Here is a 27,937-nt window from a genome sequence, read left to right as displayed (position 1 = left end):
TATTTGAGAAGAATTGTAAAGTTTAGGGCTATCTTGGAGTGAAGTATTCCTGCAGAGGTAGTGTTCCTTCTTTGGTATCTGAGATGACCCTCCATTGAAGACGTCACTTGCATCTATACCACCTGGGGAACTTTGTCCATGGTCTGAGACAGAATTTTTCACAAGATCCAGAGATTCTAAGGATGTCCAGAATTTTTCTGAGAAAATCTAGAGCCAATAACTTGGACATCTGTAATTAACGTTTGCAAAATTCTTCCAAACTGATGCCGACTAGAGCTGTAATATGAGGAAATAAATAAAAGTAAATTATAATTGAGTTTCCGAGCTGGCTCAGTGGTAAAGAATCCACCTGCCAAACAGGAGATAACGGTTCAATCCCTGGTTCAGGAAGATCTCTGGAGAAAGAAATGGCAACCCATTCTAGTGTTCATTCCTGGGAGATCCCATGGACAGAAGAGCCTGGTGGGCTACAGTCCATGGGGTTGCAAGAGAGTCAAATATAACTGAGCTACTAAACAACAATAAGTTAGAATTAATCAGAAGAGTAAAGTAGGAAGAAAAACAACAAAAAAGGCATGATGCTTGCAAGGGGTTTAGAGGTTTGAAGCTGCCCTCAGTCAGGCAACCTTGTAAATAACCCAGTTTTTGAGATTGCCATTGTGAAGTCACCTTGGATTTCTCAGTCATTTGGAGAGAAGTCTGCATGAGATGTGTTAAATACATTGATGATAGCCAGTTAATTCAGTGATGAGGCCTGCATTTGCAAATATAGAAAGTAAGTCTGAATTTAGTTTTACCTCCCAATATGTCAAATTCCCTGGCTGGAGGAATAGTTTTTGGCACTAAATAAGGCACTTCAACTATCTAATGGCAGCAACTTCGAATTTCTGAGCTAGGGTGCCAAGAATTTTAAATGAGTTACTAGCTGATGTCTGGGAGAAGGAAATGGCAACCCATTCCAGTATTCTTTCCTGGAGAATCCTGTGGACAGAGGAGCCTGGAGGGCTGCTGTCCATAGGGTTGCACAGAGTCGGACACGACTGAAGCGACTTAGCATGCATGCATGCATTGGAGAAGGAAATGGCAACCCACTCCAGTATTCTTTCCTGGAGAATCCTGTGGACAGAGGAGCCTGGAGGGCTGCTGTCCATAGGGTTGCACAGAGTTGGACACAACTGAAGCGACTTAGCATGCATGCATGCATTGGAGAAGGAAATGGCAACCCACTCCAGTATTCTTGCCCAGAGAATCCCAGGGACAGAGGAGCTTGGTAGGCTGCCGTCTATGGGGTCGCACAGAGTCGGACACGACTAAAGCGACTTAGCAGCAGCAGCAGCAGCTGATGTCTTGTTAATAAGCCTCATTTTAGTGATATTTGTGCTTGGTTGCTCAATCTTGTTCCACTCTTTGCAGCTCCATAGACTGTAGTCTGCCAGGCTGTTCTGCCCATGGAATTTTCCAGGTAGTAATACTGGAGTGGGTTGCCATTTCCTATTCCAGGAGGCCTTCCTGATCTAGTGTACAGTATACATCAAGTCAAAGAGCCATTACTCTTTTTGGTGGAGGCGGGCACAACATCAAGCTTTTGGATCTTAAGTTTCGTGACCAGGGATTGAACTGGGGCCCTCATCAATGAAAGAACTGCACTGCCAGGGAATTCCCACCCTTAATATATTTTTTGATGTCATTTGAAAACCTACCACAGTTTTTTAACCTAATGAAATAATCTACTCAAAACTTTTCATTTATAAAAATGAGATTTATAATACTTCCATAAAAACATCAGTATAGAGTATTCAATTTGTTATCGTTTTTAGTGCATGGACTTGTTTCTCAAGAATGTAGAATTATTTATTTAAATTTGTCCATTAACTATTAGGTATATGACTGTATATTTTACCTATAATTTCTTAAAACTCAGAAAAGGCAAAATTTATACTTCTTTCTTTTGTAGGATACTTCTGATCTAAAGAGTATACTTAAGGGTTGTGTTAATGCTTCTTTCACCCCAGTGACCTGAGCCTTTTAGTAAATTCTGTTCTGATATTAGTTTTCCTAAGTCAGGAAACATTTTCCATATGTCACGAAGCATTATCCAAAGGGAGTTCACAGCCACAGTGCTCCAGCTTTATCATCATCATTCTGGCTGTAATGAAAGCCCTTCTCGGTGATAGCACCCATCTGAGAAATCAGACAAAAGCATTTTTGGTACACCATTGTTCTTTGGTTAGCCTCATCCCTGGACTGGAATCGTTTCACAGTTTTTATTAAAATTATTATGAAAGAACAGCTGAAAAAATAAACTAAGTTGTCTGAGTGAATCTTATTTAGTGTCATCAAAGAAAAATTATCTGTCCTAAAGCAAAAAAGTGCAATGTAACAGCTGAAATGAACATCTAAGCAGAGGCATTAGAATTTGCTGAGGACCCCAGAAGTGCTCTACTTTCAGAATACTTAAAACACAGCAGAGAAAGAAAAAAGAAGGGAGAAATGTCAAAATAAGAACATTATTAAAAATTATAAAAGAAAAACCACTGTAAGAGCTATTAGAGCATGTCTATGAGCGCAAAACTAAAATAAATTATCTAAGACAAATAATTAGAAAAAAATCAAGACTGTACAATTATTAATGTATTCATATACATTAAAATGTAGTTATGTTTAAAGACATTGAACAAGTAAATATAAAGGGAAAAATCAGTTATTAGGTGTATACATTTTGGATACAGGCAGATTCTTATAAGCATTTAATTTTATCACTGGGGAAGGGAACAGATTTACGTGGACATTATCTTTGAATTGTTGTTTTGAGAACTCAGTAGACAGGAAATTTGTGTCTGTCAAAAAAATACTCAATAATGCCTTTGGTGTTGTTTCAGAAAAGTTTTAGATTGTGACCATGTCAATTTGAACACTAGAACTCAAAACAAGTTTAGTTCAAATAGATCAATCAGATCTTACAGAATTTAATAATTTTTCTCAAATCAGGAAATAAAACTATGTGATTAATAGGCAAATGCACAAAGTAGAAGGAAATGCATTTGTTTTAATAATGGCTAAAAACAAAAAACAATAACATTCAAGATACTTAAAACTGTAAGTAAATAATTTTTACAATGTGTGTGGTTGCCATGAGCAATATCCATCATAATATGACCATTTATTAAATGGGGTCTTTTAAACCTAATTCTGTATATAATAATGCATTTGCAAAAGAATATTTTCTTTTCTGCTCTTTACTCTTCCTGCTGTAGCTTAATCATGAACAAAATTCAGATAATAGAAATTGTTCTTGCCCATGGGGTTGTAAGCTAAGTAAAATAGAGGGTAAGAAATTTATCCCTTGAGTCCTCTAGATTAGAAGTGCAAATTTGATTAGCAAAACATATACCTGACAATAAGTGTGTTAGGCTACTCTGAGTCAAACTAAATATTATCCTCAGGGACTAGCTGAGAGTGGGGCATTGGTTGAGGCTCAAAGCATATAAATTATAAATGGAAAGACTTGAATGACACAGCTATTTTATGTATATATAATCTTAGCTAGCTGAAGACTTCAACAGTTTCACAGCAGCTGTTCTCAGAATAGTAGGATTCTGATTGTTGACCAAAAAGAAAAAAATTACCTTTGCTAATGAATGCCAAGAATCGGAAACAAAAGAATAACTAACAAGAATTAGAAGGTTCACTTAATAATACACCAAAATTTTTTTAAGTTGCAACAAACTTGTAAAAGTGCTATCATATAATTTGTAAACTTTACACCTCAGATATAACATTTATTTAAAAAAATTTTCCTACTCAAGGCATAATTTGAAATTTTGGGTGAGTAATAAAACCAAGAGATGTATATATACATATATTCCAGCTCTCAGTATAAAGGTACAAAACATTTGACAAATTAAGCCCTTGTTCGAAACAGCACAAAGAGGTACAGGAACTGGCAATGCAAAATCAGCCTGTTCCACACCATATCCAACACCTTAATTGGTTGCTTGTCTTTCATCAGTAGTGAGGGTTTAGTGTTTCATTTTGCCAATTATCAAGATAATTGGACATTTTAAAGATACAAAGTGACAGGTTGAGATTATCTAAGGTACCTAAAAAATGCATTCAAAATGAACATCTACGGAGATTAATCGCTTTTTGGACTAACTTGCTAAATCTGAAGGGCAGTGTCTGCCTAAGAAACCTATCTAAATTCCCTGGAAGTCCATGAAGGAGCTTCACGGCCAAAATCAGCTTTCTCCCTGTGAGAAAGTTCTTTGCAAGACCACATATTTCACTTTTAGAATTTGTATAGCATGTAGATGAAAATATGTGCATGTACAAAACTGCCTAAAATGAAGCATTTCACACTAATAAAAATATTTATTTTTATTTCACACTAAACAAAATATTTATTTATTTTTTAACTTAAATTTATTTATTTTAATTGGAGGCTAATTACTTTGCAATATTGTACTGATTTTGCCATACAGCAACATGAATCCGCCACGATATATTCTTCCCAAACAAGTGATTTAGAAGAATAGGCAAATGTTTTTATATTTCATGTTGGGTGTGCTCTTTTTCTACCTAGACTAGAAAAAAAAAATCTTCTTCAAAAGAAAACATAAAGTTGGAGAGAATTAAAACAAATACCAATTTTATTTTGTTGACAGGAACAAGATAGAGAGAAGAGAGACAAATAAAACATTCTGCATCTTTGGACCAGTTTGCGGTTACTCATAGGTAGATTGCCTCACAGAAGATAGAGCCAAACTCCTGGGAGAGGTACAGAAGAATATGCAGGATGTTTTAGCAAGTAAATGATGACTTGTCACTAATCCTGAGGTGAGGACGTATGTTAGGATAGCAGACATATCCTGGTAGGCAACATGTTCGTGCTCAGTCACTCAAATGTGTCTGACTCTTTGAGATTCCATGGACTGTAGCCCGCCAGACTTCTCTGTCCCTAGAATTATCCAGGCAAGAACACTGGAGTGGGTTGCCACTTCCTACTCCAAGTGAGCTTCCCAATGCAGGGGTCAAACCCACATCTCCTGTGTCTCCTTCATTGGAAGGCAGTGGCTACGAAGCATCGGAGCAGCTAGATGTTGACCTATGTGGAACTGTGCTCTCCTTCTAAAATATTCTCTTATGTGCTGTGGTGGAAATTCTAAAGAGTTGCGCTAATCTTGGTAACTACTTGTTGATTGACATCTCAACCAGAAGGCATCCAGGAATAATCTCTAAAGACTATTCCCATCGCTCTAAAGAAGTGATGAGAGCAATAGCTTTCCCCAGCACCCCAGAGAGTGGATTTCTTGCAAGTTCTGCCAGCATGATGTCATAATGATTTCCCTGTCATCGGTGGGCGTGGTCATGCTCTCGTCAGCATGATTTGGACTGAAGCCCTAAGGAAGCGTCAAGTCATCTCCCTTGGGTATGCTATCTCAGCCTTAATGGTAGTGACTGTTCCTTGTAACTGCCATACTCCTATAGTCTTTCAAGCTGTCTTCAGCCATTATATACCAGCCCCTTGTTGCTCCAATCCCCTGTTATAATTAATAGCTTCTTTGGAGTACAGTTGCTTTACAATGTTGCATTAGTTTCTGCTGTACAAAAAAGTGAATCAGCTATATGTGTATATATATATCCACTCCCTCCTGAGCCTCCCTCCCCTCCCCACCTCTCATTCCATCCATTCAGGTGGTCACAGTGCATCAAGCTGAGCTTCCTGTGCTATACACTAGGTTCCTACTATCTGCTTTACCCACGGCAGTGCACATATGTCAGTTCCAGTCTCCCAATTCATCCTACCACCTTCCCCTCCCATGTCCACACATCAGTCCCCTGTGTCTCTGTCTCTATTCCTACCCGCAAATAGGTTCATCTGTACCATTTTTCCAGATCCCACATGCGTGCATTAATATACAACATTTTTTTTCTCTTTCTGACTCTCTTCACTCTGTATGAAAGACTCTAGGTCCATCCATGTCTCTACAAATGACTCAATTTTGTTCCTTTTTTAATATTAAACTTTCTTAGTCAATTGTGTGTGGTTTCTCTGTTTTGATTGCACCCAAACTGACTTCTCTGCCATCTGATTGGCTACTAAAGGCTTCAAAATGCACCTTACTATACTGAGCAAACCTTTCCCTGAGCATCTACTGCGTACCATATCAGTGTCAACGACGAGGGATACACAGCAAACAGCATGGATGCAGACACAATTCTGGTCCTCAACAAACTTAAACCTCACCTACAGAAACATAATGTAAACAGAACACTACAGGAAAATTTGATATTTCTGGTGGAGGCATAATGCATACTGAATTGATAGGAAGGACGACAGGATGATGGTGGATGGAAGGTTATGTCCTGAATCATGTGGAAAGACTTTCTACCTCCTTTAAGTAGGTGTGTGCTCTCTAAATAGCATCAGAAGAGAGTTTCAGGGATGGAAAATAATAAATTATTTTGAAATTTTATGTCAAAAAATAACATTAGATCTCTCAGGCACAATGCTTTCTGGTACTGGAGATTCTAAACAGAGACCAGATGGCTATCCTGAGGGTAACTTTGGGACTTAAGTCATTTTTAAGGTGCCAGTCAGTCTTTTGATCCTATGATTATAAAGTCAAGTTACTTGATCACATTGTACCTGCTTTTCCTCCTGTGTTCCATAGCTTGCTTAATTGTATTTTACTCTTCCTTGACAATAATTATAAAAATAAACTATATTTTCAATTTCTTCTTATACTATATTTTATACATGGGATTATATATCATTTCCTATTGACAAGGTTTCACTTAAGCCTGTCCTGTAATTTCTTTGTAATTCCTTGTCCTGCATCAGACACTCATTCTTCCACTTCTATTAATAATAATTACACAATAGCTGTCCCATTTATTTTATGCTAAGACTTTTCTCTAACTGGTGACCTATTCCTTACTTTTCTAATGTATATCTGTATGTTAGAGTTTACAGTGCTCTGGAACAAACCAACCAAATTTTCAGTGGCTTCAATCTGTTAATAATATGTTCTTTTAGAATTGTAATATATAGTGGAACTATATGTAACTTTGCTCTATATTTTCCAAGTCTCCTGTAAATGTGTTACCATATTTTCATAATTTAAAAAATAAAAAGAGAGAAAAAAAAAACAAAATAATATATATTTTTAGCATTTTCCCTAGAGATTATACCATGCTTTCTTAATAACAGAAAAATATATTCTCTCATCTTCTGACAAAGCAAATGTTTGTCTTAGAAACATTAAAGCATTCTCTCCTTTGCATCTTTTACATTTTTGTTATGTATTTTAGTTCTACTTATATTTTAGAATAAACTATTACAAGTCTTGTTTTGTGGAGGTTATATTCCATTTTATTTATCCACAGTATTTATTTACCCTTGCTGGTGCTTCATTCTCTTCTGCATTTCCACATTTCCACCATGGGCTCTGAGCAACCCTGCTTGTTCTTGGCCCAAGAGTATAAGGGCCTGACAATATTTTGCCTGTGACAGTTTCTAGGGTTGTGTTTTCAATGAGCAGTCTTGAGGACTGAGGTAGCATCTACTGCTGGACAAAGATCCAGGATATCGCTGCTTGCTAGCAAAGCGGCGAATCCTCTAGATCAGTGTTTATTTCCTGAAATGCAGTGTGGCATTGTGTGGCCATCCACATGGGCGACCTCCCGCATTACTCTGTGGGCTTGTAAGGCATCAGGCACTGGTACAAAATGAAGTTCATGCTGTATGCTGGGCTGTGAGTAATAACGTTCTTTGTTTTGGACTCAAGGATCTCCTGTCTTCTGCCAGTATCCATGAAAGACTAGCTAATGAACTTCTAAGTAAGATAAAATCACTCTCCAGCATAGTTCTTCCCATTATAATTCACTAGTCTGTGTTCTTCTCTGTCTGATATTTTTTAAATTATGAGTTTTAATCAAATTACAATCCTGAGTTTTTACTCTAGATCTTGCGATTTTCAGTTCAAGTATTCCAGTTTACAGTTTTTATTTTCATACACCTTGATTCTCTATTGAAAGTTTTCATGCTTTCACCTAGTTTTTCCTTTATTTACCCAATTTGCCCCCTATAACCTGATTATACAGGTCATATGAATCAGCTCCTTGTATTTGATTTTCTTCTGATCATTGATCATATGGTCTTCCCTCTTGGCATATCTATTTATTGTTTATTATGTTTTGTATTAAAGACTTGTATAGACTTCAGATATTGTTATTTGCTACCAAAGAGAGTTTGTAAGGCAGAGAAGATGAAGATCTGATCACTATAATATGCTCAGAATATATAAAACAAAAAGATAAAAACCTAAGGCAATAACAGAACAAACTGATAGAAGCAGAATATACAAAACAAAGGTTGGTAAAATTAGTCCCACTGAATTTTGCTCTAATGATTCTGCTTAGCTAGCCATCAATATCATAAAATTCAATTTGAAGTATAAGAAAGAAGAGACATTACTTTGTCAACAAAGGTCCGTCTAGTCAAGGCTATAGTTTTTCCAATAGTCATATATGGATGTGAGATTTGGACTATAAAGAAAGCTGAGGGTCAAAGAATTGATGATTTTGAACTGTGGTGTTGAAGAAGACTCTTGAGAGTCCCTTGGACTGCAAGGAGATCTAACCAGTCCATCCTAAAGGAAATCGGTCCTGGGTGTTCACTGGAAGGACTGATGGTGAAGCTGAAACTCGAATACTTTGGCCACATGATGTGAAGAGCTGACTCATTTGAAAAGACCTTGATGCTGGGAAAGATTGAGGGCAGGAGGAGAAGGGGACAACAGAGGATAAGATGGTTGGATGGCATCACTGACTCAATGGACAAGAGTTTGAGCAAGCACCAGGAGTTGGTGATGGACAGGGAGGCCTGGTGTGCTGCAGTCCATGGGGTCGCAAAACAGACATGACTGAGCGACTGAACTGAACTGAACCACTTCCCCCACTCTGAACTATGTAATAGGAAAACATAAGATGAGGGGTGATTGAGGCACTCACAATTATAGATTCAGGATCTTCATAGAGTGTCTTTAACCCTTAGTTCTGTCATGTATCAGGCTCTAAAGGATCTTAGGTTTCAAATTAAGAAAGTAGAAGTCTCCATGATATCCTTTAGTCAACAGTTAATAAAGGGACAATTCTCCTTCCCAGGCTAATTCTAAAAACTTGAAGCATTTGAACATATACTAATCATTTGATATGAGTCTCAGTGAAATCTAAAATCACCTAAGACTCTAGGTTGTCCTAAATCTTTTAGAATATTCTATTTTACTCCAAGAGGGAAATCAGTAGCTAGGAAAAAAAAAAAAAAAAAAAACACTGCCAACCCATGCATGAGAAGACAGGAAAGCAAAAAAATAGGTACTTTTTTGGGAGACTACTATGGAGTATTTTGTGTGTGTGTATTTACTGTTAAAACAAAGATCTTTCAAAAAATAAAGTAGTTCACAATACTTTTTTTAAAAGTTGTGTGTATTCACAATGAGGGCTTCCCTGTCATACTTCTACTATGTAAACCTAGCTTAGGTGAATCCATGGTCCTTAGCCATGACAAGAATAGATCCATGCAAGAGCACCAGATATAATTATGACCTCTTTAACTGTGTCTTTAAATACAGCCTTCAGGACAAGGCTGTTGACAATATTCTGTAACAACAGAAATATTAAAAGATATTTCCATTTGCTTTTTTAAACTTTCCTTTTAGCCCAAAGTTGGAGTTCTTGGTCATAGTAGAAGCAGTTATGGAAATAAATTTTGAGTGCATATTCCATGAATCCTAGGAATTGTACTAGGAAAAACATTTATTATTTCCAGTGATCTCAGTTCAACACAAAGAAAAGATACCATTGTCCTTATTTATAGATGAACAGAGAAAGAGTAGAAGAACTGAAATCTGAACACAGATCTCTTGACTCAAATATCCATGTTTATTTCATACGATTATTGCACCTTTATGACTGTTTTGATCCATGGTTATGGTTGCAGAGATTGTTGAAAGATTATGGTGTATGTCTCAGTGTCAGATTGAAGACTTTGTGTTGAATTTGTCATTTTTTATGGGCTGAGATACAGCAAGTAGATAGATGTCATCAGGCATAGCATGTATGAAGTAAGTATAATTTACCCCTTTGCAATGCTAGCTCATGTTCTGTGTTGCTCGTGAAATGCCTGATTGTGGAGTCTGCCCTCCTTTGAGTCAGAAACACATTCCAAGATGCAAATCTTCTTTTTTTTTTGTAAAGCTTTGACAAGAAAATTAAGCCAAACTTTCTCTAATTGATAGCAAAATCTGTGGGATATATATGTATATATATATATTTATGAAGCAGATGTGAGTATTTTGCTGTTTCTTATGGGTTATGCCTCCAAGCAATTGTCATTTTCCCCCCACTTTTTCTAAAAATTATTTCCAAAGATATAAAAAATATGAATTTTTAAGGCTGACATTTGCTCCACATTGCCCTTGGCATAGAAGGCAATAGGGAATGTACATGAAAAAGCACCTAAGTGTGTGTTCAAGTTAGAGACTCTTAATCCTGACCCATTAAGGAAAACTGAAGTGATTTAGTGGGGCACAGATCAACACCTAAAGAACACACAACGTGACTGAAAGATTGAGGATTATATCATAAAAAAAGGGAGAGGTAAACTAACAGTTTTAGAAAAGATTCCTGGGGCAAACTTAAGAAATGATCAAAGGGAAGTGCTGCTAATGGCTTTAAAGCTTTTGGTAAATTAATGAGAATGACCTAGGTTAACCCATAAATTAGCTAAGTCAACTATCAATGTTATTTATGGGAGCAACACATTGCCAGAAAACAAAATTTAAGTATTGATGTACAGGCCCATTTCTGTGTATTCAAGATGGATTTGTGCTTTAAATATCTTCCTAGTATATTTTGTATTTCTGCTTCAATACCTGTTACTGCTCTGCAGTTTATAATCACCCATTCTCTCTGAATGTTCTTTCTTTTAGCACAATATTCGATTTCAGGCATATTCCTGTATGATGCACATTTATTTTTCTTTTAAACTATATACATGTTGTGGCATGATCTAGACAGATTAGTCATAGCAAATGTTTCCAGAATGTTATTAGTACTATTTCTAAGTTCTGGATATCTTTCTTAAAGATAATTCCTAATCAGCTCTAAACCACTAAAATGTAACAAAACATATATATGCAACTAAATGTATAAAAATATATATTTCACGTTCACTTCAGAGTGATATTTCTAAACATCATTATATTACAGTTCTGTTTAATATCACTGGTTATTTGTGATTACAAATTAGGTTTCCAATAATTTAAGAAAATTAAGCAGAAGTAGCTCTTTTCTATATTTCCAAGCATTCAAATCTCTTCGGAAATTCAAAACTTAAGTCAATACATTTGTTCATATAGTGTGAAATACTATTATTCCTAATGAAAGAATTTAATTAGAAAACTCTTTCTGAACTTACTGACAGTAAGGCATCAAAATATAATATCCTGTCTTTGTTCGTTTTCTTGTTTTGCTAAAATTTGTTTAATATTATTTATCCTTACTCAGATTCATGAAAACAACTTTTTGTTTGCATTACCACTGCATATAATGAGCAGTAGCTTAATGATACTTACATTTAAAACATCAGTTCCTTTAATCCTTACTATTTCTTGATCTTTTAGTTCATATAATAGTTAATCGACTTATTTAAAAAGAAAGATCTGAGTATTGGGTATAGAAAAAGGCATGAGCACATACATAGGTAAAAGCATATCATAAACACTTTCTATTATCAATGCTCTAACTAAAGATGATAAATGTTAGTAGACCTATTATATTTAGACTAACCCAACTAATTCAAGTCGATCAATGGAAGAAAATAAGTCCATGCAAGTTTTTATGTGAGATGAAATCTAAATTTTTGATTAAACTTGTAAAAATTAATTTGCCTTAAAATGTTCTGAGATTCAGGCACATACAGAACTCTGTTTGAAAGTTGGCAGAATTATAGCTATACCCCCTCCAATTATGACACAATTGTTCTCAGATTACTATCATGAAATTAACTGTGAAGAGTCATGGGGAAAATGTGCAATACAAATACATAGCTGATGAGCTAGAAAGTATTTTTAATTTATTCACTTAATCTAAAACATCACTTCTTTGGTTGTATATTACACAATAGAAATAGTGGTCAGAAGTGAAAGAAATGAGAAGACAATGGAAAAAGGAATAAGAATTCTTTCAAAAATACTGTGATGTAAAGCATCTATGTATAAAACTAACCTTGGAGTATCAATCATCTTCAGTTTGGCTTTTTCTCAGATTCCATTAATTCGAATGAGCATCAGTCAGCTGAACAGAGAAAGCATTTACAATGGAGGGAAATGCTTTTTCAAAATCAGGATATAAACCCTCCTTTGACAATTTGAAGTGTGATTTTCTCAGAGATAATCCATTTCAAACCAACAGTGACTACTCATTTTAATTAGTTGTAGGCAGTTTTGCAAATTAAATTCCCACCTTGAAAGTCAAAATTCCAGAAGGAGAATGCTTTCATTTTGTTAATTGCTCAATGAGTTTTCCGGACAAGATAGAATGAAGAAGGTGGGGAGGGGTGCTAGACAGCAGGCGGATCTCAAATGGCACACACCTGTGGTTGTGAAGCGGCCTCTTAGTAGGGCTAGAATGTTAGTGCTGGATGTACAAGCACTCAGATTACTTGTCTTGCAAGTAAACCATCCTAGTAGATTCATTTCAAAGTAAAGCCAATCTTTTTTCTCTTTTCAGTCATGTGCCTTCATGATTCTGTCTTGAATTGGACATATGTGAAGTTATTTGAATTAAAAGTATGATCTAATACCCCAATACAAGATGTGATGCTATGAAGTACAGCATGCTAATCCCTTTTGTGATATTCCCTCCCTTAGTGGCCTAAGGCAAAAATCTTTGTCTAGGTTTCAAAGACATATGAAAGTGCGTGTAAGCGTACAAATCACACGCACCCTCACAAGCCCCTCTATTTCAATCAAAGGGAAAGACTTGCTTGAGATTCAGTTCACGTTTAAAAGAAAACTTAGCACTGGTTTCTCTATGCAAGTAAAATTCTTGAAGGCTTCTTCCTACCTGAGAGCCTGCGATCCTTAGAAGTGGCTTTAGGCAATTCGGGGAAGGATTTTCAAGGAGAGACTGACCCCTGGAGGCAGACAGAGCTCCCTTTTGGCTAGATCTTGCTTTTGTAATTCTTGGAGCTATTAAGTAAAAGACTGACAGGAAGAGAGGACATCCATGGCAAATTCCAGTAGGTGTCTTGTCTGCCTTTTCAAGTCCTCCTTGACACACTTTAACAGTTATAGAAGAGCTAATAGAATCATAAATGGTGGAATGTAAAGATTTCCAAAATCATACACTACTGAACCCCCAACTCCATGAAGATAGAAAGTTATTTTATTCAGAATTCTATCCTCAACTCTCAGCAAATGGCTGACACATACTTAGAACTAACTAAAAGTGTGTGGGAAGATTAAATGAACAAATGAATAAATATAGTCTAAGTCTTTTATTTTACAAAGATTAAGGAAATTTCACAAGGTCCCATACTTAGTAGAAGACAGGAATGCTGATTAAACATTCGTTAAAACAATGTGGACAGAATGAAAAAGATTTAAAACATTCCCCCTAAGATAAGAGTCAGAAGGAGCCTGTGGAACAGATAATAGCGATAGGTATTTTATGTCAGCCCCCAAACACTGATCCCTGTATGTCCATCTTTGGAATGACATTGATAATTCCCTTCAAAAGGAATCCAGAAACTTCACTGACTTCCTGTGAACAAAGAAAGGAAAGGGGGCTGAGAGAATTGTTTGCTCTGTGTGACTCACAAGCTTTAGGTCAAAACACAGTCACCATGAGAAAGCTTTAGTTTCTCCAAGGTAACTCTCCTCCCAACTGATGATGCAAATTAATCTGATTTAAGACAAAGAGCACTATTAACTGACACTATTTTTGGTAAGGTCTGGTTTAGACATTTGATAGGTTACTTAAATGTTAATGCTTATAAATGAATCATGTAAAAGAGACTTTGGTGTGGGAAGAAATACGAAGCCGTGATAGTTTTGACTATTAGACACTTGTCAAGGCACTGGCAAAGCAAAGGCAGGAATTTTTTCCTAATAATTCTACAGATTTGCAAAAGAAGGTATATAGCTTAAGAACAAACAAACAAATGAAAACAAAAAAAGATATTGACTCAATTGGAAGACAGACTTTATAAACTCCATTATTTTATTAGACTCAATCATGCTTTTATCTCCATTTAAATTGTGCTCCCAGGAGCAGTCTTTAAATTCAGAAAAACACAGCTGCAAATATAAGCTATATTCTCCTCTTTCTTGCCCCACAAGTATGTACATCTTTTTATAATACTTCTGAATTCTTGCTTCAAACACTTCAGTTCTTCTCAAATTTCCTCAACTCTTTGTTTCTCTGCCTCACAATCTAGAATTAGTCTACATCAGTGGCCACATTTGCTTCTGCTCTTTTTAAAATAAAAGCTTATTTTCTGACTACAAATGTAATTTTGTACTCCATACATAAAACAAAGACAATTTCATAGAAAAAAAAACAATTTATAATCATACTGCTAAATACAACCACCACTAACATTTTGGTTATTTCTTATTGAGTTGAACAATTGAGTCTATATCATGTATTTATTTTTACAGGCTTCTTGCTGTACTAAATAATGCAGTATTCTAATGTCATTAAAATTTTATTTAAATATTTTCTTTCTTTTTGTTTTCAACATGCTTGCTTTTCCAACTTTTTAAGTCTTTAGCACTTTAAATTTTTAGAAATCTATTAGTCATATTTTAGTTTTATTTTTAAAGTTATTTTTAATTGGAGGACAATTGCTTTAGAATATTATGTTGGCTTCTGCCGTACAACAACATGAATCAGCCACAAGGGCACATATGTCCCCTCTCTCCTTGACCTCCCTGCCACCACCTACCCCATCCCTCCCATCAATAGATAAGTGGATAAGGAAGCTGTAGTGCATATATACAATGGAATATTACTCAGCCATAAAAAGAAACACATTTGAGTCAGTTCTAGTGGGGTGGATAAACCTACATCCTGTTATACAGAGTGAAGGAAGTCAGAAAGATAAAAAAACAAATTTTGCATAATATATTAACTCATATATGGAATCTGGAAAAATGGTGCTGATGAACCAATTTGTAGGGCAGGAACAGAGACACAGGTGAAGAGAACACACTTTGGACACAGTGGGGGAAGGAGAGTGTGGGACAAACTGAGAGAGTGGAACTGACCTCCACACACTGCCAAGCGTGAAATAGCTAATGGGAAGCCGCTGTATGGGCACGTGGGGCTCAACCCCGTCCTCTCTGAGATACTTTATGCTTAAAGAACATTTTAAACATATTTATCTATTTATCAAAATCAAGAAGGGATATACTTTGAGACAAGATAAACTTATCTTTACTCCTTTCACATCTTGTCACCATCTTTCTTCACTTTCTAGGTTTTGGGAGGAATTAGGAACAAGAACATCATTCTGTCTCTGTTAATTGCTCAGTCATGTTTGACTCTGAGACCCCATGTACTGTAGCTCACCAGGCTCCTCTGTCCATGGGATTCTCCAGGCAAGAATACTGGAGTGGGTTGCCATTTCCTTCTCCAAGGGATCTTTCTGACCCACGGATTGAACCCAGGTCTCCTGCATTTCAGGCAGATTCTTTACCATCTGAGCTATCAGGGAAGCTCAAGAATATCATTACTAACATTTTATTTTACCATTATCCATTCTGTCTTTAGGCATACATTCTAAAATTTTGAACACTTTTAAGAACAAGTTTCTAATGAATATCCCATTTGACTAATTTAATGCACAGCATCATAACTCTTACTATAACATTTATCACCCCCTCCTTTGATTCCTTAATTTTGTTTCAACTCATTAATGACAATGTGCATTTAAGCTTTTCTCTTGTCTCATTTCTGGTAAGTTTGCGATTAAGATTTATTAATTTTGAATTTTTACCTATTTGATCTATAAAGCTTAATTGTAACAAAAGAAAATTAACTTAAATCATATATTAAGTCCCTCTAATTCCAGGTACTTTGTTTTTCCTCGTCATTCTTCTCTTAAAAAGAAAAAAATTAGTTATCTTATTCCAGTAAGAACACTCAAGATCTACCTTCTTAACAAATTAAGTGTACATTCCACTGTTGTTGATTTAGTTACAATGGATATAGCAGATCTCTAGAGCTTATTGATCATAATTAACTGAAACTTTCTGCCTTCTGATTAATAACTCCCCATTTTCCTGTCCCCTCAGCCTATGGCAATCATCATTCCACTATTTGATTCTATGAATTTGGTGGTGTTAATTTTTCCCCCAAGAGCACATCACATACAATAACAGAAATCAATTCCCATTTACTTGTTTTTGAGGTCTTTACTCTTAAGGGGAACATATAACTCAGTAGTATTGAACTTAAAGTCTCAACCCATAGAAATCTTGGTTTACCTACACTAGAGATGTCATCTTTCCCTCCTCATACCTGTCAAACTCCTGCTTCAACTTTTCCTTCCGTAATCTATTTTTCAGTAGCTCAGTATTAAAAAAAATAAGTATTAGAAAAATCTAATGTCAAAGATTGAAAGAAGCCAAAAATTGGAAAAGAATAAATCCTATTCTTTAATGCTTCCCATATTATTTTCATATTGCTGTTAAATTTTTAGCTTTTATGTAATTCTACTTAGTTACAGTAAACTTTTTTTATAACATCAGGTTGATTTTAGTCTTCCAGCTTTTTCTTTAGCTTTTTCTTTCCACATCAAAGAACCATAGATCTTTGTATATTGAGAATGACAAATAATTTTATAAAGTATTCCTTCTCTGTGTCATTTTGTTTTTTGAGGTCTATTCCTCCTCTTAGTCTTCCAATTGGTCCTGGCTTGTTTTTATCTTGTTTTTATAATGGTGTATTATTTCTTTTTTACTTATTCTAAAACTAGGAAATAAGTTTGATCCTCAGAAAATGTTAAATCTAAATGCACTTAGAATCAGTCCATATATGGTCTTAACCAGATTCACTCTCTGTGCATGATTTACAGTTTTAGATCTAAAGCTGGAGGCTATGCAAGAATATACAACTGCTGTTCCAAATCTGACCTTGGTAGGCATGTATCTTGTGAAGTTATGATATCCTGAAATGAGTTTCTCCTATTCTGATGAAACTCAGGTTGACAATAAACCCCCAGTATTCCATCTTACCTTCTGCCTAGCGAACATTTGCTCACAGAGAATAAACTAATGGGGGATTTGTGGAGTTGAAGAAAAAGGAAAGAGAGAAACAGAGGTACCAGGCAGTAGAAAATGATCCTAGAGTTTTCAGGTTAATTTAGAGCCTGTTTATCAGAAAGAGGAAATGGTGCATGAGAATTATTTCCATTCACTTTGACACAATGAGGATTTTCTTTTTTTTTTTTTTTTTAATATTCTGTAGTGCATGATGATTGGTATTTTTCAGTTCTGTTTTTATCAACTTTACTGCTAGTGGAAACTCTTTCCAGGTTCTGGCAATAGAATCATCAGATCAGATCAGATTAGTCGCTCAGTCGCGTCCGACTCTTTGCAACCCCATGAATCGCAGCACGCCAGGCCTCCCTGTCCATCACCAACTCCCGCAGTTCACTCAGACTCACGTCCATCGAGTCAGTGATGCCATCCAGCCATCTCATCCTCTGTCGTCCAAAGGAATCCCAGGGCTGATCTCTGTGCTAATTTTCAGTGTCATTTAGACTTCACTAATTTTGGTGCTTCTTAAGCATTACATTGGGAATTGGAAAAGATTGCATCAGGGGCTACTAATATCACAAACCAGAATCTACTCTATAATTAATTTTTGTTAGGTATATCTTCAATCAATGGATAAGTGTGTTTACTGTTGAATTGTGGCAATGGAAACAATCTCAATTCAATTTAATTCAATTCTGTTTATGTGGTAATTACTGAATTTATATTATTGGAGATAGAATCCCAAATTGACATAAGTGAAAAAGGAAGTATATTCCCCCATATATCAGAAGAGCTCATGAATAGAACTGTTTTCATGTATGGATAGTCCATGAGTTCAAATACGTTCAGTTCTCCAGTTTTTTCCATTTCCCAATCTCTCAGATCTATTTTCTAGTGTTGATTTCATTTCAAGAAAATTTTTCCAATCAAGCAGCATCCAGAAATTTTAAACTTTAGTTCTTCTAGTACATCCTGGGTGGCTCAGATGGTAAAGAATCTGACAGAAAGAAGGAGATTCTAAGGTAAAATCTGAGAGAAATAAGGAGGTTCAGAGGTAAAAACTGACTGAAAGAAGGTTTTTTTTTTAATTTTTATTTATTTATTTAATTTATTTTAATTGGAGGCTAATTATTTTACAATATTGTATTGGTTTTGCCATACATCAACATGAATCCGCCACAGGGCTATTGAAAAGGGAACTAATAATAATTACACAATATTCATCAACTGCTTATTCTGTGTCAAATACTATTTTAAGTCTTTTATTGACTTTACACAATGCTATGAAGTGTGTTACTATTTCCATTTTTATAGATAAGGAAACTGAGGCAAGAAAAGGGAAGTAGTTTCCCATACAATTAATAAATGACCACACTATTTAATATTGAAAAACCACTTCTTTCTATTTTGTCACTAAAAGAAAGCTGACATATAAGATCATCTTTCAGCATTTTCCTGGAGGCTTCCCTGGTGGCTCAGCATCTGCCTGCAATGCAGAAGACCTGGGTTTAGTCCCTCAATCAGGAAGATCTTCCTGGAGAAGGAAATGGCAACCCACTCCAGTACTCTTGCTTGGAAAATTCCATGGACGGAGGAGCCTAGTAGGCTACAGTCCACGGGGTCGCAATAAGTCAGACATGGCTGAGCAACCTTGCTGGTTCACTGGTTTCAACATTTTACAACTTGAAGTGAAAGTGTTAGTCACTCAGTCGTGTCAGACTCTGGGATGCCATGGACTGTAGCCCACCAGGCTCCTCTGTCCATGGAATTCTCCAGGCAAGAAGACTGGAGTGGGTTGACATTTCCTTCTCCAGAGGATCTTCCAAACCCAGGGACTGAACCCAGGTCTCCCGCATTGCAGGTGAATTCTTTACCATCTGAGCCACTAGGGAAGCCCTTTTACAACTTGGGAAACACTCTATTTATCTGAATTGGTTTTGGCATTAAACAACACTCTAGATCACTGGTCAAAATACATCAAATTGATGTCCACTGCCAAATATGCATACTTGAATTTTATTTTTATTTTGAATAATTATTTTACATGTTCTAGAAGTTGTTCTCAATAATTTACTTATTTTAATATTTTAAATTAAAAATTAAAAAATATTTGTCATTGTTTAGTCACTAAGTCATGTCTGACTCTTTTGCAACCCCATGGACTATAGCCTGTCAGGCTCTCTGTTCATGGGATTTTCCAGGCAAGAATACTGGAGTGGGTTGCCATTTCCTTCTCCAGGGGATCTTCCCAACCCCAGGGCTGAACCCGAGTCTCCTGCATTTGCAGGTGGACTCTATCACTGAGCCATGAGGGAAGCCCTTTAAAAAGCATACAATGGTAGAAAAATAATAAAAAGGAGCCCATTTTAAACCATCACATAGCTTTTAACAATATCACATCAAATGTGTTCATAGAATCCCTATTTTTCTTACTACTTCTAATTTTTTTAAAAAATTGGATATTCTTTTGCTTTTACATTAGCAACAATAAATAAAAATGTGTCTGATTTTCTCCCATGTATTATATTTGAAGACTTCCTTATAGAAGGTACATTAAATGTGATGTTTATTTACTTATTGGTGAAAACATGCTATTAATTTTTTAAATATTCATATATTTTAATAGTTTCACTAGGACAAAGCAGCCTGGAATTTTTCCTTTGATTTTTCAACTGTAATGATCCAAACTATTATAGTATTTGGGTAATTCTGACAGTTTTGTCCTTTGTGAAGTGATAATTGTGTCATGAGCAAAATATTTGGACAAATGCCAAATGGCATTACCCAGAAAATGATAATCAATAAGAGCTTATTTAATAAAGCACTTGTCCAGAGAGTAGAACTCTATATGAACCAACAGTCAAGAATTCTGCATGACCTCACTTTGTGCCGTGACTTGTTTTGTGAATTGGAAAAATCAGTTAACCTCTTGGTACTTCAGATCAGTCATCTATGAACTGAGAAGAGTAACATTTGCCACCTAACTCACCAGTATTTTATGAAGGTTAACGAGCTTCAGAGTTTATGAAATGACTTTTCTTCTTGGATTGAAAGTCTCTTGAAGAGTATTAAATAGTACTGCTATATTTTTCTTAATACATAAATATTATTTATTACAATATAATAAATAAACTATCCTTTGAAAGACCCATGAAGTTACAAAATACGTGAGAAGATACTTCCAGTAGGGTTACCCGACATTAACCATGTTATCTGAGGGGTGAGAAAAGTTTCAGTGTCACTGCCATCAAACAGAATTCGCCTCTGTTGTTAGTTTCTCAAACTTCTGTGGCCCAATAACACATGCAAGTTAGAGTTCTTCCAACTTCAATTTAAAATATCTTAGTTCTAATCAACCTGTTAAACTCTGTTATCTATTGGTACAGCTTTATGAGTTGAATATTAAAAAGAAAAAAAATTTTCTCCACTGAACAAATGTGACTGCTCTTTATTTCCACATTGGATGAATAACTAAGTTTTGACAGAAATTCACAAAAGTAAGGTGATTTGGTGAAAGGGGGAAATGTGTCCTGTCACTCTGCATTTTCTGAAACAGTTTTGCCAAAGCTTTTCATGAGATAAAGAGCATTTTTAATAGCACAAATTTGATAGGATTCTGAATTTTAGGTGTAATGCTATAAATCCTATGTTTTATGGATTTTTAAATTTTATATTATTTTATATATTATTTTATATATTATTTTCAAATTTGGATGAAGGAAAATTATGTAATTTTCATGCTGTTAATTTTTTTTTTAATTTTAGAAAGAGAGGAGTCAACATATATGCTATTTAAGCAACATTTCTTAAATGATAGTTCATCTTTTTCCTTTGAGTACCAAATAACTCCTATTATATTTTCCATTAGGACAATGTTGTGTGTCCTCAGTTGCTTCAGTTGTGTTAACTCTTTGCGGCCCTGCGGACCGTAGCCCGCCAGGCTCCTCTGTCCATAGGATTCTCCGGGCAAGAATCCCGGAGTGGTTTGCCATGCCCTCCTCCAGGGAATCTTCCTGACTCAGGGATCGAACCTGCACCTCCTGTGCCTCTTGCATTGCATATTTACCCCCTGAGCCACCTGAGAAGCCCATTAGTACAATATGTATGTGTAAAAACACATCTCACATGTTTCCCCTACTTTATTTTAGAAGCATAATAAAAGGAAACCTAATAGGGAAAGTACAAAATACATACATTTTGCTCTTTTTATTTCTCTCCCAATAGGAGAAAGAGCCTATGTAAAAAGAAAAGTATGCTCTTGGTTTTTCCTGACCATGGAAATCAGAGAAATTACCTGATTGCATTTTCAGTCTAAAATAAATACAAGTTTTAGAGCACATAGTCTTAAAAGTTCACAGAAAAATATACAAAATAATTTTAGAAGTGTTGAGGTATCACCCACCCAAGGACTGTCACTGATAAGGAATTCACTTCTTTGGGCTCCCGAAGTATATAACCAAATAAAGATGAAACAGAGATTTTGAAGAACATTCACCCACTATAGACAGTATGTTCTTCTTTGCTCTTTCCTAAGCTGTGGAAAATTCTGAAAGAGATGGGAATACCAGACCACCTGACCTGCCTCTTGAGAAACCTGTATGCAGGTCAGGAAGCAACAGTTAGAACTGGACATGGAACAACAGACTGGTTCCAAATAGGAAAAGGAGTACGTCAAGGCTGTATATTGTCACCCTGCTTATTTAACTTATATGCAGAGTACATCATGAGAAACCCTGGGCTGGATGAAGCACAAGCTGGAATCAAGATTACTGGGAGAAATATCAATAACCTCAGATATGCAGATGACACCACACTTATGGCAGAAAGTGAAGAGGAACTAAAGAGCCTCTTGATGAAAGTGAAAGAGGAGAGTGAAAAAGTTGGCTTAAAGCTCAACATTCAGAAAACGAAGATCATGGCATCTGGTCCCATCACTTCATGGGAAATAGATGGGGAAACAGTGCAAACAGTGTCAGACTTTATTTTTGGGGGCTCCAAAATCACTGCAGATGGTGATGCAGCCATGAAATTAAAAGATGTTTACTCTTTGGAAGGAAAGTTATGACCAGCCTAGATAGCATATTGAAAAGCAGAGACATTACTTTGCCAACAAAGGTCTGTCTAGTCAAGGCTATGGTTTTTCCAGTGGTCATGTGTGGATGTGAGAGTTGGACTGTGAAGAAAGCTGAGCGCCAAAGAATTGATGATTTTGAACTGTGGTGTTGGAGAGGACTCTTGAGAGTCCCTTGGACTGCAAGGAGATCCAACCAGTCCATTCTGAAGGAGATCAGCCCTGGGATTTCTTTGGAAGGAATGATGCTAAGGCTGAAACTCCGGTACTTTGGCCACCTAATGCAAAGAGTTGACTCATTGGAAAAGACTCTGATGCTGTGAGGGATTGGGGGCAGGAGAAGAAGGGGACGACAGAGGATGAGATGGCTGGATGGCATCACCGACTCGATGGACGTGAGTCTGTGTGAACTCCAGGAGTTGGTGTTGGACAGGGAGGCCTGGCATGCTGCGATTCATGGGGTCGCAAAGAGTCAGACACGACTGAGTGACTGAACTGAACTGAAAGTACAGGCAATCTTCCCAGGTGCAGCCAACCTTCAGCCCAAGTCCTTGTGGACACGTCTAGACTGCACTTAACCTGAATAGCCACGTATGTTTTCTTGCTCCTGCAGGAAAAGATGTAAGAAGTCTGTCTCTTAAAACACTCCAGGTAGAGTCTCAGCCTTGGCACTGCCGCCCAGAGACTGCTGAGTCCCATCTGTCTGCCATACCTACTCCAGACACAGAACATAGACAAAAATATACTGGTGCAGAAGGCCAAACTGGCCGAGCAGGCTGAGCGAGATGATGATATGGCAGCCTGTATGAAGTCTGTAACTGAGCAAGGAGCTGAATTATCCATTGAGGAGAGGAGTCTTCACTCAATGAAGACTTATATGCTTATAAAAAGGTTGTAGGAGCCTGTAGGTCATCTTGGAGGCTTGTCTCAAGTATTGATCAAAAGATAAAGGTGCTGAGCGAAAACAGCAGATGGTTCAAGAACAGAGAGAAAATGGAGACAAGGCTGAGAGATATCTGCAATGATATACTGTTTCTTTTGGGAAAGTTCTTGATCCCCAGTGCTTCACAAGCAGAGAGCAAAGTCTTCTGTTTGAAAATAAAAGGAGACTACTACTATTCTTTGGCTAAGGTTGTTGCTGGTGATGATAAGAGAGGGATTGTGGATCAGTCATGGCAAGCATACCAAGAAGCTTTTGAAATCAGCAAAAAGTAAACACAACCAACACATCCTATCAGATTGGATCTCTCCCTTAACTTCTGTGTTCTATTATGAGATTTTGAAGTCCCCTGAGAAAATTGGCTCTCGTGCAAAAACAGCATTTGATGGAGCCATTGCTGAACTTGATACATTAAGCGAAGGGTCACACAAAAACAGCACATTAATAATACAGTTACTGAGAGACAACTTGACCTGTGGACACTGGATACCCAAAGAGATGAAGCTGAAGAAGATGAAGAAGAAAATTGCCCAGTCTTCCAAATTTTTTCTGCCTCATTGTAAAACTTGCACCATAGACCATCTGTCATCTATGCTATCTACTGATAATTATTTATGATTTCTCATAGGTTAATGTTACTGCTGTTTGAATTTCTATATGTTCCATGTGTTTTTTGTGTTTAATATTGAAGGAGTAGAGCCAGTTAACAGGCTTCCCTAGCAGCTCAGCTGGTAAAGAATCTGCCTGCAAAGCAGGATACCCCAGTTCAATTCCTGGGTCAGGAAGATCCCCTGGAAAGGGATAGGCTACCCACTCCAGTATTCATGGGCTTCCCTGGTAGCTCAGATGGGAAAGAATCCACCTGCAATGCAGGAGACCTGGGTTTGATGCCTGGGTTGGGAAGTTCCCCTGGAGGAGGGTATGGCAACCCAGTCCAGTATTCTTGCTTAGAGAATCCCCATGGACAGAGTAGCCTGGAGGGCTTGGTGAGGTCACAAAGAGTTGGACATGACTGAGTGACTAAGCCCAGCATAGAGCCAATTAACATATCGGGAGTTATCTGTTTTCATCTTGAGGTGGCCAATATGGGGACATGGAAATTTTATACAAGTTATAAAAGCTTGGCTTCTGTTTCTGAGTAGTCATGTATGGATGTGAGAGTTGGACCGTAAAGAAGGCTGGGCACTGAAGAATCGATGCTTTTGAACTGTGGTATTTGAGAAGGCTCTTTAAGACTCTCCTTGAAACCCCTTGGACTGCAAGGAGCTCAAAACAGTCCATCCTAAAGGAAATCAATCCTGACTATTCATTGGAAGGACTGATGCTGAAGCTGAAGCTCCAATACTAAGGCCACCTGATGTGAAAAACCAACTTATTAGAAAAGACCCTGATGCTGGAAAAGACTGAAGGCAGGAGAAGGGGATGACAGAGGATGAGATGGTTGGATTGCATCACCAACTCAATGGACATGAGTTTGAGCAAGGTTCAGGAGATGGTGAAGGCCAGGGAAGCCTGGCGTGCTGCAGTCCATGTGGTCGCAGAGTTGGACTCAACTGAGTGACTAAACAGGAAATAAAAGTTTGGCATCATACTTTTGGTACATTGTGGCTTCACAAGGGCCAGTATTAAAACTGCTTCCATGTCTAAGCAAAGAAAGCTGCCTACACATTGGTTTGTCCTGGTGGGGGATAAAAGAGATAGTTGGCTCCAGTCACAGGTGTAGCTGTGGGTACTTTAAGATTCGAAGCACTTATGTGGCTGTAGTAGAAATGGATGTCCCATGGGCAGTACACGTTAAACCAGGTGTTATCTGTGGAATACCCATTCTCAATGTGCTCACTGTTGACAACAGTTACAGAAGTGTTCGTTTAGCTGTGACCCAATTTTCCCCGGATAAGGGCAGAAAAAATTCACATCCCATTATTTGTAGTTACCTGCCATTTGTTTTCATTATTTTTGCTATACTCATTTTATTTATATTTAAATGTTTTAGGCAACCTAAGAACAGTAAAAGATGCAGTAAAAATGAATTGTCTTATATCCATTGCTTCATGTATATCAAGCAGGGCAGTAAAACACAAAAACGTGTATTTAACTTTTCAGTTTAGTTTTTTTTAATTATTCTTGCCTAACATGTCTGTGCTATAAAACTAGTTAACAGGGAAATAACTTGAGATGATGGCTAGCTTTGTCTAATGTCTTAAGAGATTGTCAAGAATAATCCAAGCATAATTGTTAAGAACATGTGTATTAAGTTTGTGTAAATGGAATAGAAGTTTTATTCCATGGACTTTTCAGCTACTCTCTCTACAGCTTTTCATGCAAATTAGTCTTTTGGTTCTGAAACTTCTCTAAAGAAAATTGTACATTTTTGTCTATTTAGTTCTTTGGCCCATTTTTTGATTGGGTCATTTATTTTTCTGGAGTTGAGCTGTAGGAGTTGCTTGTATATTTTTGAGATTAGTTGTTTGTCAATTGCTTCATTTGCTATTGTTTTCTCCCATTCTGAAGGCTGTCTTTTCACCTTGCTGATAGTTTCCTTTGATGTGCAGAAGCTTTTAAGGTTAATTAGGTCCCATTTGTTTATTTTTGCTTTTATTTCCGATATTCTGGGAGGTGGGTCATAGAGGATCCTGCTGTGATGTATGTCAGAGAGTGTTTTGCCTATGTTCTCCTCTAGGAGTTTTATAGTTTCTGGTCTTATGTTTAGATCTTTAATCCATGTTGAGTTTATTTTTGTGTATGGTGTTAGAAAGTGTTCTAGTTTCATTCTTTTACAAGTGGTTGACCACTTTTCCCAGCACCACTTGTTAAAGAGATTGTCTTTAATCCATCGTATATTCTTGCCTCCATTGTCAAAGATAAGGTGTCCATATGTGCGTGGATTTATCTCTGGGCTTTCTATTTTGTTCCATTGATCTATATTTCTGTCTTTGTGCCAGTACCAGACTGTCTTGATAACTGTGGCTTTGTAGTAGAGCCTGAAGTCAGGTAGGTGATTCCTCCAGTTCCATTCTTCTTTCTCAAGATCTCTTTGGCTATTCGAGGTTTTTTGTATTTCCATATAAATTGTGAAATTATTTGTTCTAGCTCTGTGAAGAATACTGTTGGTAGCTTCATAGGGATTGCATTGAATCTATAAATTGCTTTGGGTAGTATACACATTACAATAAAATTTTTTTGATATATGGCATTTTCTAATTTAGGAAGCCACAATGTTCTTGATCCATCATCATGGCAACTGGATAGCTTTAACTGCCAGTTTTGTACTTTGAAATCACTTTTGTTTTTAAGACTTTCTGGATACTCGTAGCCTGCCTTCAATTTTGATACATTATTCTATGTTCAGGAGCACAGGATTGCTTCTTTTTTAGCTTTCTGTCTGTCACCAACCATTCCTACTTGGTAGTCATATATTGATGTTACATAGGATGTTATGGAAAAACCTGAATGAACTTTTTGGCCAACCCAGTACTTGGGAGAAAGACTGCATGGTCTTTCTGGCTCCACTCTGTTCAAGGACACCCTGCTTCCTTTGCTTGCATCTCTCAAACTATTTCCCTCTTTCTTTTCACTGCAGCAAATCTTTCCTTAGTTGATGAGACTGTTTATCTCCCTATAAACCCTACCTATCTTGAATCATCTGTCATTGTCTTTACCTTTAAAATCCTGCCTCTTCCTCTCTTTAAATACTGATGGGACTAAGTTATACCCAAAACTCACCCTTTATTTCCTCAGTACCTTGCAAAAAACATCAAACAAAAATATCATTTTTAGAGAGGTATACTTTTTTCCTTCTAGAATGTAAGCTCCCTGAGAGCAGGGACAATATTCTCTGTATGTTCTAAGGTGCCTAGTATACCATAAATGATCAATACATACTGATTATGGGGAAAAAAACTCCAAGTATTATAATCATGAATAGATAACCAGACAGCTAAATAGTTAAAGCAGGCATCCTTAATTCAGAACAGGTCTTTTCTAAAGTGCAGAATTTATGCTTCATTTTCTTTCTCCTCTTAAGGAAATGTGACGTTGTGGTTCCCATATACCAGTTCTCAGACCAGGGTTGGCTTTGAGCAAATCTTCACAAGTTCAGGACCAAACAAGAAAAATAAAGACAAAATTTTTATGTGTGTGATGGTAAAGTTGTCAATTATTTTGTCTTGTGAATATAATTCTTTTAGTCCGAGCATTTGTCTTCCTAATTTTTTGTTGTAATGAAGTGACTCATTTAAAATAGTGATGTGGGACAGACTTTCTTAATATATATATTAAAAAATAAGTTAGCAAACCTGCTTTGTGCCTGGTTCTTCCCCAGGTCCACTTTTAGAAAGGGAATGTTCTGATTTCCATCTGAAATCCAGAAGTTTAAGACTCTTTGGTTTTAGATATCTTTATAATAGTTTTAGTCAGCAGGAGAATGAAGGTTCATAATATCATTATAGGTATAACAGAGATGTTTTACTGTTATTTAGATCATGGCATCTGGTCCCATCACTTCATAGCAAACAGATGGGGAAACAGTGAGAGACTTTTTTGGGTCTCCAAAATTACTGCAGATGGTGACTGCAGCCATGAAATTAAAATACA

The 27,937-nt window shown here is 36.7% G+C and overlaps 1 pseudogene; it reads left to right on the top strand.

Moving 5' to 3' along the window:
- The first annotated feature begins 6,202 nt into the window (after positions 1–6,202).
- On the top strand, positions 6,203–23,907 carry LOC113894790 (annotated as a pseudogene).
- The last annotated feature ends 4,030 nt before the right edge of the window (positions 23,908–27,937 follow it).

This window comes from Bos indicus x Bos taurus, chromosome 6 (genome assembly GCF_003369695.1).
Source record: "Bos indicus x Bos taurus breed Angus x Brahman F1 hybrid chromosome 6, Bos_hybrid_MaternalHap_v2.0, whole genome shotgun sequence".
Classification (NCBI taxonomy): domain Eukaryota; kingdom Metazoa; phylum Chordata; class Mammalia; order Artiodactyla; family Bovidae; genus Bos; species Bos indicus x Bos taurus.
The sequence above is the reverse complement of the archived record's forward strand: the minus strand, read 5'-3'. Positions and strand labels throughout refer to the sequence as shown.